Source organism: Erigeron canadensis, chromosome 6 (assembly GCF_010389155.1).
Source record: "Erigeron canadensis isolate Cc75 chromosome 6, C_canadensis_v1, whole genome shotgun sequence".
Lineage (NCBI taxonomy): Eukaryota > Viridiplantae > Streptophyta > Magnoliopsida > Asterales > Asteraceae > Erigeron > Erigeron canadensis.
Window position 1 is genome coordinate 26,853,521 of NC_057766.1, and position 10,558 is coordinate 26,864,078.

Consider the following 10,558-nt stretch of genomic DNA (forward strand, 5'->3'; position numbering starts at 1 on the left):
TTTATTTTATTTTCACCACAATATTTGAACTTTTTACACTTTTAACACTAAAATTTTATATCTTTTGATTTTCTTTTATTTTCACCAGATTATATTAGCATCTTACACTTTTAGCACTAAACTTTTATGCGAACTACCTTTACTTTCATACAAAAGATTTACTATTAGTTTTTTAACGGTAAAGTGCAAAGAAGGGTAACTTTTTTATTCTTTTTGTTTTTACCACAACATTTTACACTTTTAGCACTAAATTTTTATACTTTTTGATTTTCTTTTATTTTCAGCACAACATTTAAGCCTCTTACACTTTTAGCACTAAACTTTTATGCAAACTACTTTCACTTTCGCACAAAACTTTTACTGTTCATTTTTAACTGACAAATGTCAGTTTTTATTTTATTTTTAACCATTTGAATAATACATGTTTTCTTCAAAAAGTTAGTGGTTTATTAATCTCGGACGATGAAAGCATACTGGCCTATTTGTAACGCATTATCTCTTGAATAATTCTTTTCTATTAAATCGTTTACAAATATAATGTCTTCCGGGGCAACGTCTGGATGAAATATCTCGTTTAAACTAAAATCGAATCACTTTTTCTAAAGAATGATATAAAAATCCAGTCTAATATAATTTTCCCCTTGTTTTATACATACCTCACCTAAATTATATATGATACTATTAAGATCTATCACAAGAAAGGGATAAACTGAATAATCAGTGGACCATTTCCCAACTTATCTTCTTTTTCAACTAATGCATCAAGCCTCTCCATGAAGAATGTTGTGCATATTAATTTTCATTTGTAAGCATCGAAATAACTTCTAACATGTTGTGCATAAAAGACCCGCATGAATGCATATGCCATTAAACCAATAACTTTGGGCTGCATTTTGATTCTAAAACACACGTATCAGCTACAACACTTGAATACAAAACTTCACGTACGCTATTAAAAAACAGACTCCTTTGCGAGATATTTATATATATTTTGTAGTGCAACGATTTGTTTATTAAAGTTTAAAATCTATATGTATAAACAGACATGAGATTGTGGGTAAGGTGACAGAAGTAGGAAGCAAAGTAGAAAAGTTCAAAATTGGTGATAAAGTTGGGGTTGGATGTTTGGTGGGATAGATCATGCAAATCATGTGCAAATTGTGCTATAGATTTTGAACAGTATTGTCCTAAGCAAATTGGTACTTATGGTTTCCCGGATGTTGATGAATTTTTTGTACGGATAGGACTCAAATCAATTCAAATGGTGTTAATAGGAACTTCATCATGGTATTTTGCAAAAGTGGGAAGTCCGGTGTCTTAGACACCAGACACCGAACTTGTCCATGTACACACAAGTCCGGTATCTACACTACCGAACTTCATGCAATACTTTGAAGGTGGTAGTTTTGAAAAGGTGTCACATATATAAATGGTTCTCGTACAACAACAATTGAAGTTCGGTCTCTCCATAACCGGACTTCATTTAATTGACTACTTTCTCGTGACTCACTTGTCATGTCTCGTCTCTTAGTTGCAGCTTCATTTAATTTCATGCAGGTCTCCTCTTTTTCCGAGTTAATATAAATACAATGAAGACAAAGAAGTATGAAATATTGCCACCTAGATGAAGTTCGGTGGTGTAGATACCGGACTTGTGTGTACGTGGACAAGTTCGGTGTCTAAGACACCGGACTTCCCACTTTTGCAAAATACCAGGCTAAAGTTCCTACTTACACCATTTGAATTTATTTGAGTCCTATCCGTACAAAAAATTCGGATGTTGATGGCACAAAGACATATGGTGGCTACTCTGATCACATGGTTATAAATGAGGATTTTGTACTTCGTTGGCCGGAGAATTTGCCACTTGATTCTGGTGCCCCATTGCTATGTGCTGGGATTACAAACTATAGTCCTCTTAGATGTTAGAAAGAAGATTTCAGGATCAGAGCATTGTCATCATTTCCGTCCATAGAAACCGACTTGGACAACACTCCAAGAAACAAATCAGCAGAAGATTGAAGTTGATTCGTTTTCCTTATTTAGAACATTTTTTCCCTTATAAATTGTAACCCGTTTATCATAGAAAATCAATACAAAAAAAGTATTTCAATTCATTATTTTATCATGGCATTAGAGCCAGGTTACTGCCTGGACTCATCATCTACACAATAAAATTCGAATCCATCATCTAACCTAAGCCACCATGGCAGCAGAAGCCGGCAGCTCAGGCGTGGGTTCCGAATTAGCCATTCAATTAGCCGAACTCTTGCAAAATAACCAGCCACAAAATCCTAAACTATCCGACAACCTGCAAATTAACCTCAAACTAAACAACCAAAATTACGCTTTATGGTCTCGAATGATCCGAGTCGCCATAGGCAGAAAATCCAAATCATTACTAAATCATTTAACCGAAGAACCACCAACAAAAGCAACAATCGAAAAATATGAAAAATGGGAACAAGAAGACCTGATCGTGTTTTCTTGGCTCATTCAGAACATTGAACCAACATTAGCCGGAAATCTCACCGAATTCTCCACATCAAAGGAGCTGTGGGATGCCCTGACAACCACATATAGCAGCGGCAAGGATAAATTGCAAACTTTCAATTTGCACGTCAAGGCAAACGAACTCAAGCAGAATGATAAATCGCTTGAAGATTTTTGATTCTCACTTCAAGGCGTATGGGGTGAGATCGACCGTTTAGACCCAAATCCAATGAAATACCCTGATGATATCAAAATATATTCCAAATTAAGATCGGAACAGAAAGTGTTCCAATTTTTAAATGGACTAGATCGAAAATATGAATCCGTCAAACGGGAAATACTCCGGGTCGACCCGTTTCCCACCGTCGAATCTGCTTATGCCACGGTTCGTAAGGAATCCGCTCACCAACGTATTATGGGAGCAACAGTGAACGACACACAAGGTATAGCATCCGGCTTAGTCGCCGGAGATTTTTCCGGCAATAGCAGCGGTGGCGGTGGTTTTGTATCCAGGGGATTCCGCCGGAACGACGACAAGAAAAAGATGACCCAAGATGATAAATCCCATCTAAAGTGTGATGAGTGTGGCATGTCAAGACACACAAAAGATCAATGTTTTGAGATCTTAGGGTATCCGATTGGTGGATCGGTCCGAAGAAAAGCAACAGATCGACAAAGGCCTAGAAGGATATCACCCCTACCACCGCTACAAAACCTAATAAAGATGGTAGTAATGACCGGCGATCAACCGGTTTTGGTGGTGTTGCAGCGGCGGCCGGAGAAGGAAATAAGGAGGAGGACTTCTTGATGGTCAGAGGTAAAAGGGAAAAAGGAAACCAAATTTGGAATCCTTATTTCCCAAATGAACCGATCTCTTTCAAAAATAAAGCTTTATTACCAAAAAAGTTTTTTTTGTCTAAACCTAGTGGGCCTAAGTCAAATGGGCTTGGTAAAAAGGTGCATTTTAGTCTAAGCCCACCATCAAAAAGTGGGCAGGCCCTTAGTACTCTCGAGGATCGTAATGATTCAAACGGGCCATGGATATTTGATTGTGGGGCGACAGATACTATGACGTATGAGTTGTCTGATTTTTCAAAAGTTTCCAAACCTAGGAAAACTCATATTGAAACAGCTAATAAAAAAAATGGATGTAAAAACCGGAGGAATAATTAAAATTTCACCAGACATCAAGTTATCTAATTGTCTTTATGTTCCCTCTCCGTCACATAAACTATTATCAATAAGTCATGTGACAAGAGAACTCAATTGCTCCGTTCTTATGCATCCAACTTTTTGTATTTTACAGGATATCAGGACGGGACGGATTATTGGGTGTGGCACTGAAAGAGAGGGACTGTACTATGTTGATGAAGTAAATTCAAGCGGGAGTGTTATGCTAGCTCATGGAACCAATGAAAAAGAAGCTTGGCTATGGCATAGAAGATTGGGGCATCCATCAGTTAGTTATTTGCATACTTTGTTTCCTAAACTTTTTCCGTTGAATAAACCAATTTCTTGTGAAACTTGCATTTTAGCTAAAAGTCATAGACAAACCTATAAACCTAGAAATACCAGGGTTCAAGTTCCTTTCTCTTTAGTTCATTCAGATGTGTGGGGCCCTGCCCCGATTTTTGGAGGTCAAAATTTCCAATATTATGTAATATTTGTTGATGATTGCACCCGGATGACTTGGATCTATTTTTTAAAAAATAAAGCTGAAGTTCATGATAGGTTTACTGCTTTCTATGCCATGATCCAAACCCAGTTCCAACAATCTATCAAAATTGTGAGATCAGACAATGGGGGAGAATATGTGAACTCACAAATGAATCTATTTTTTAAGTCCAAAGGGATAGTTCATCAAACCACGTACCCTCATACCCCAGAACAAAATGGTGTTGCCGAAAGGAAAAATAGACTTTTATTAGAAATGACTAGAGCCCTAATAATTGAATCATGTGTTCCAAAATCTTTTTGGCCAGAAGCTATATCTACTGCCACTTACCTTATCAACCGACTACCAACAAAAATCCTTAAAATGAAAACTCCCCTTAAAACCCTTACTGAATTTCATACCTTACCACCAGTGCTTACACTTCCACCTAAAGTATTTGGACGTACTATTTTTGTCCATATTCCAAAATCCTATTGTGATAAACTCGATCCATGTGCTGAGAAGTGTGTTTTCGTTGGATATGGAGTCACTCAAAAGGGATATAGGTGTTATAATCCAAAAACTCGTCATATGTTCACCACCATGAATTGTGATTTTCTTGAAACTAAGTACTTCTACTCCTCGCCACACAGTGGTCAGGGGGAGGAACAGAATGACACATTGAGTTGGCTGGAATATCCTATAGAGGATTCTCATACTTCGGTTGATTCAGAACGAAGAACAGAAGAAGAAGCTCCAGTACAGTCCCCTCAGCCTCAAAGTGTCACCGAAAATATAAGTCCGAACCTGATATCCGAGGTAAGTAATTCTTCAGATTCTTCACTTAACATACCAGATTACTCGAATGAAATTATACAAGGAGAAGAAGAACAAGTAAGTAACGAAGTAGTTCAAGTAAGTAATGAAGCTCCAGAAGTTCCTAAACAAAGATATGTGCTTCCGGCAAGATCCACCAGAGGAATTCCTGCAAGGCATTTTTCTCTAGAGAAGTTTTCAAGAGGCTCTAAATATCCAATGGCTAATATTGTGAGAGGAAATCTGTCTGAAAAAGCAAAGGCATTTTCAGCAAAGTTATATTCAGGAGAAACTCCATCAAATGTAGAGCAAGCCTTGAAGTTGACAAAATGGAAGAATGCCATGGAAGTTGAAATGGAGGCACTAGAAAAAAATGAAACATGGGACAAATGCACTTTACCACAGGGAAAGAAACCGGTAGGATGCAGGTGGATCTATACAATCAAATTTAAGCCAGATGGTACTGTTGAACGATATAAAGCTCGATTGGTTGCAAAGGGATACACCCAGACATATGGTATTGACTATTCTGAAACATTCTCCCCGGTTGCAAAGCTAGACACTATAAGAGTTTTGTTCTCTGTAGCAGCAAATCAAGGTTGGCCTCTTCATCAGTTTGATGTTAAAAATGCCTTCTTACATGGAGAATTAGAAGAAGAAGTGTATATGGATCCTCCACCTGGTTTCTCAAATGATTTTAAACCTGGAGAAGTCTGTAAGCTAAAGAAGTCGTTGTATGGACTAAAGCAGACACCGAGAGCATGGTTTGGGAGGTTCACACTAGCCATGAAAAAATATGGATACAAACAAAGTAATGCTGACCACACTTTGTTCCTCAGTCAAAAAGGAGATAGAATAACGTGTCTAATAATTTATGTCGATGACATGATTATTACTGGGAATGATGAAAGTGAGATAAAGAAATTGAGACAAAACTTGTGTGCAGAATTTGAAATGAAAGAGTTAGGGAATCTAAAGTATTTCTTAGGAATTGAAGTGTTAAGGTCACAACAAGGGATCTTTATTTGTCAGAGGAAATATGTACTGGATTTCTTAGCAGAAATGGGAATGATTGATTGTAAACCAGCAGACATACCAATGGTTATGAATCAGAAGTTGTTCATGAAAATAGATGCCAAACCTGCTGATAAAAATAGATATCAACGAATGGTAGGAAAGCTGATTTATCTGGCTCACAATCGTCTAGATATAACATACGCAGTTGGAGTAGTAAGCCAGTTTATGCACCAGCCTCAAGAAGAACACATGGATGCAGTTTTAAGAATTATCAAATATCTAAAAGGAACTACTGGTCATGGAGTTTTGTTTAAAGCAAATGGTCATCTTGATATTCAAATATATACAGATGCTGACTAGGCTGGAGATAAGGGGAACAGAAGATCAACCTCAGGATATTTCTCTCTGGTAGGAGGTAATCTGGTCACATGGAGAAGTAAAAAGCAAAAGGTTGTTTCTCTTTCAAGTGCAGAAGCTGAATTTTGAGGTATAGCTAAAGGTTTAGCAGAAGCATTGTGGCTGAAAAAACTTGTGACTGAATTGGGGTTTAATCCAAAAAAGGGCATCCAAATTTTAAGTGATAACGAAGCAGCAATTCAGATCTCAGAAAATCCAGTGCAACATGATAGGACTAAACATGTGGAGGTTGACTGACATTTCATTAAAGAAAAACTTGAAAATGGAATTATTAAGTTACCATTTGTAAAGTCTGAAGATCAACTAGCAGGTATCCTGACTAAGGCTGTAGGAACAAATACTTTCAACAATGTCTGAGCAAGTTGAATTTTGGTGATCCTACTATTCAACTTGAGGGGGAGTGTTAGAAAGAAGATTTCAAGATCAGAGCATTGTCATTATTTCCGTCAATAGATACCGACTTGGACAACACTCCAAGAAATAAATCAGCAGAAGATTGAAGGTGATTCGTTTTCCTTATTTAGAGCATTTTTTCCCTTATAAATTGTAACCCGTTTATCATAGAAAATCAATACAAAAAAAGTATTTCAATTCATTATTTTATCATTAGATACTTTGGACTAGACAAGCCCGGTACAAAATTGGGTGTGGTTGGTCTAGGTGGGCTTGGTCATGTTGCTGTGAAGATGGCCAAGGCTTTTGGTGCACAATTGACTGTTTTTAGTACCTCCCCTGCTAAGAAAGAGGAAGCGATTAAAGGACTTAAAGCCGACCATTTCATCAACAGCAAAGATCCAGAACAGATGAAGGTGAACCTCATTGTTTCGATTTTAGTTTTCTGTGGGTAAATGATTTAGGGTGCGTTTAGCTCAAGAAAAATGTTTTCTAGTTTTTCATTTCCAATTTTATAGAAAATGAAAAGGGTTTTTCATTTCTAGAAACACCTTTGAAAATTTTGAAAATGAGTTCAAAATAAAAGATGCATTTTCATTTTGAAAACATGGTCAAGTTCACTTTATTTGTTTTTGTTTTCTATTTCTCAATCTTATTAACTTGGAAAACAGAAAATAGAAAACGGAAAACAAAAAAAAATAGTTTTCTAATTTTAGTTCAAAAGGTGGAAACAAGGATTTTTGTTTTCTTGGAAGTTGTTTTACGAAAATGAAATTTGAACGCGTTTTCTATTTTTCTTGTTTTCTTGGAAAATAAAAATGGAAAACAAGGAGTGTTTTCTCGAATTAAACGCGTCCTTAAACTTTTTGGGATAGATTTTGATTTTTGGTTTTTTAATGTCAATTTTAAGGTATGTGTTTGTAGTTAATTTTTCCAAAGTCAGTAATTAAACGCCAATGCCCAGATTTGAACCAGGCAAAGCCTTCCACCTCCACCCCTTTTTGCGCAACTAGCGCATGAGTTCATTGGCGAGATATATTTTGAATTTTACTTTGGGTTTTATTGTACTATGTTAATAGGCTGCTACGGGCACACTTGATAGGATAATCGATACTGTCTCTGGAAATCACCCCATTGGGCCGTTGCTTAGTGCACTCACATCTCATGGAAAACTTGTTCTTGTTGGTTTACCTGAGAAGCCAATTGAAATAGGTGCATTTTCTTTGGTTATGGGTAAGGATTTTGACTCCTTAATTGATTCAATGTAACGTTTAGCTTTAGCATTTTCGATATTTATGAAATGAGCTAAATCATATTGCAGGGAGGAAGCTTATTGTTGGTAGTAACATTGGAGGGATTAAAGAGACACAAGGGATGCTTGATTTTGCAGCAAAACATGGCATAACTGCTGATGTAGAGATAATACCAATAGACTACGTGAACACGGCCATGGAGCGTCTGTTGAAATCTGATGTAAGGTACCGATTTGTCATTGATGTCGCCAATTTGATCAAGACTGAATAGTGTGGTTCTCTATTGATGAATGCCCTCTTCTCTTAATTGTGACAATTGTTGTAATAAAGGAGTAAGGTATGAGATTTAGGCTTGATGCCATTAATTGTTTTTTTTCCGTCATAAATGTTGTTTCTTAGGAAGATTTGAAATTCTACAAATACAATGTAAGCTAACATAAGTCCTGTATTTGTGTATAACCTGAACAAACAAAGATTTAAAACTGTGGCTGGAGTGTCAAAATTAGACCCTCCATGGAGAGACTAGATCAGAATAATTGAAAAAAAAATGGAGATCAAATATGTGTCCAGAAAACTGCAATCATGAATGCCAATAGTTCATCAAATTATCATGAACCACCGTAAGGGTAGTGATTGAAAATATATTACCCATTATTGATGACGGGTAAGACTGTCTTCAACACTCATTACGAAACAACCGTGATCACCCTTTCGTGTCGGCAGGGACGGCGCCAGCGTGGGGGCAATGGGGTAAGCTGCCCCACTTTAATTTTAGTACAATGTAAATTTTCAAAATTTAAATTGTATATTTATAAGCTTTTAAAAAAGTAAAAAAATAAGTATGTTACCTACGTTGTCTTAAGCTTATTCTTTGAAAGTCATTGGTAATCGAAACATTAATTTTGAGATAGATCTCTTTAAAGGGAAAAATAAAAAACTTGAGTTGTTTTGATTTTTAAGAGAAAGAATGAAGAAAAGTTTAAGAAAAAATTTCTTTATTTGGGTATATAATGTGTAGTAAATCGTGTAACTGTTTGTGAAAAAATTATTTTCTTTCAAATTATTATATATATTTATCACAAAAACCAATTAAAATAATCATAATAGTTATATAGGAAAATATATATACAAGTTAATAATTTCCTAAAAGTATGGGTTTCCTGCATTATCTCATTCAATACGTTTTCATTTAACAAGACTTTGTCCGACACTTGTGGTCACCATTTATTAAAAAACTACTTTTTTTTAAAATATGAGTGTTATACCTGGTGTGGAGGACAAATTCTTTTGAGGATCCAATTTCTATTTTTGAGCTAGGGCCCAATTTTTGCATTGTCGGATACGACTTTTAATAGTATGACAAAAAACTTTATAATTGCCCCACACAAAAAATTTCCTGGCTCCGTCTCTGCGTGTCGGGGCTTCGTCGTGAAAGACGACACGAAAGACTCAAAATGAATGAGTTAGCTTCAATTGTCCGAGATGAAAGGTTTTTGCCTCCATTAAACAGCTATAAGGGAATATTTGGTAGGATGAAATGGAAACGATAGGAAAAGAAATGAAATTAACTTCTCTTGTTTGGTTGCATCAAACAATGAGGTAGGAGTAGGAAACAATTCCATTCTCATCATTCATGTGAGGAATGATGAGAATGAAATCAAGTTACAATTTTTATTTTATTTTTTCACATTGATTTTTATTCTAATTTATTTTAGTTATTTATATTATTATAGAATAATTGTATTTTGTTAAATTATTTTGTTCATATTAATTTGTTTAGTTTTTGTATTTTTTTATATTTATTCTCTGTTTGTACCAATGAAATCTTTATCTTTCCAAATACTTATTCTCTTTTCTAGAATTTCTATTCTTCACTGCATTTTCATTCTCTTTGATTTCCTCCTACCAAACACCCCTAAGTGTAAAAAGTTTACATTTTATAACGTTTTGAAATGGGGCGACGATGGTGAAAAATAAAGATATTGTTATCAGAATACCTGCAAATGGTTGACGGGTGGAAGAAGCACATCAATGCCAAGATTCACTATGGTACCCACCTTCATTGTTTTGTATGTGCGGAAAGAAAGATGGATGATTGTGTGTGAGGCCTGTGCCAACCTGATAATTAATTGACTACTTCTTAGTCACATTAACGCCATGTATTTCTTTCTCGTTTCCTCGACTCATGACACACTATTGCTGTAAATTTTCATGATTTTTAACAAACAATATAAATTTTTTTTTATTTCTCACCTCTTTCTCAAATTTTCATTATTTTTTAAATATAAATCCAAAACTTTTTTATTTGTTGAAAGTGTCATTGGCCCAACCTCGTCCCCACACCCTCATCAACACCGCTTCTTCCTAGGGACGAGATGAAGATCTCTTTGTGCCAACCGCGTCTTTCCATGACACGATGATGATGAGCAGAGGAAACGCCGACTTGGGGGAAATAAAATTGATGATGGATTGAGAAATTAAACGGAGTTGGACTTGGTCATACGTCGGCTGTTTT

At 35.9% G+C, this 10,558-nt stretch overlaps 1 pseudogene; it reads left to right on the forward strand.

The window, feature by feature from the left end:
* Positions 1 to 537: 537 nt before the first annotated feature.
* Positions 538 to 8,333, forward strand: LOC122604589 (annotated as a pseudogene).
* Positions 8,334 to 10,558: the final 2,225 nt, after the last annotated feature.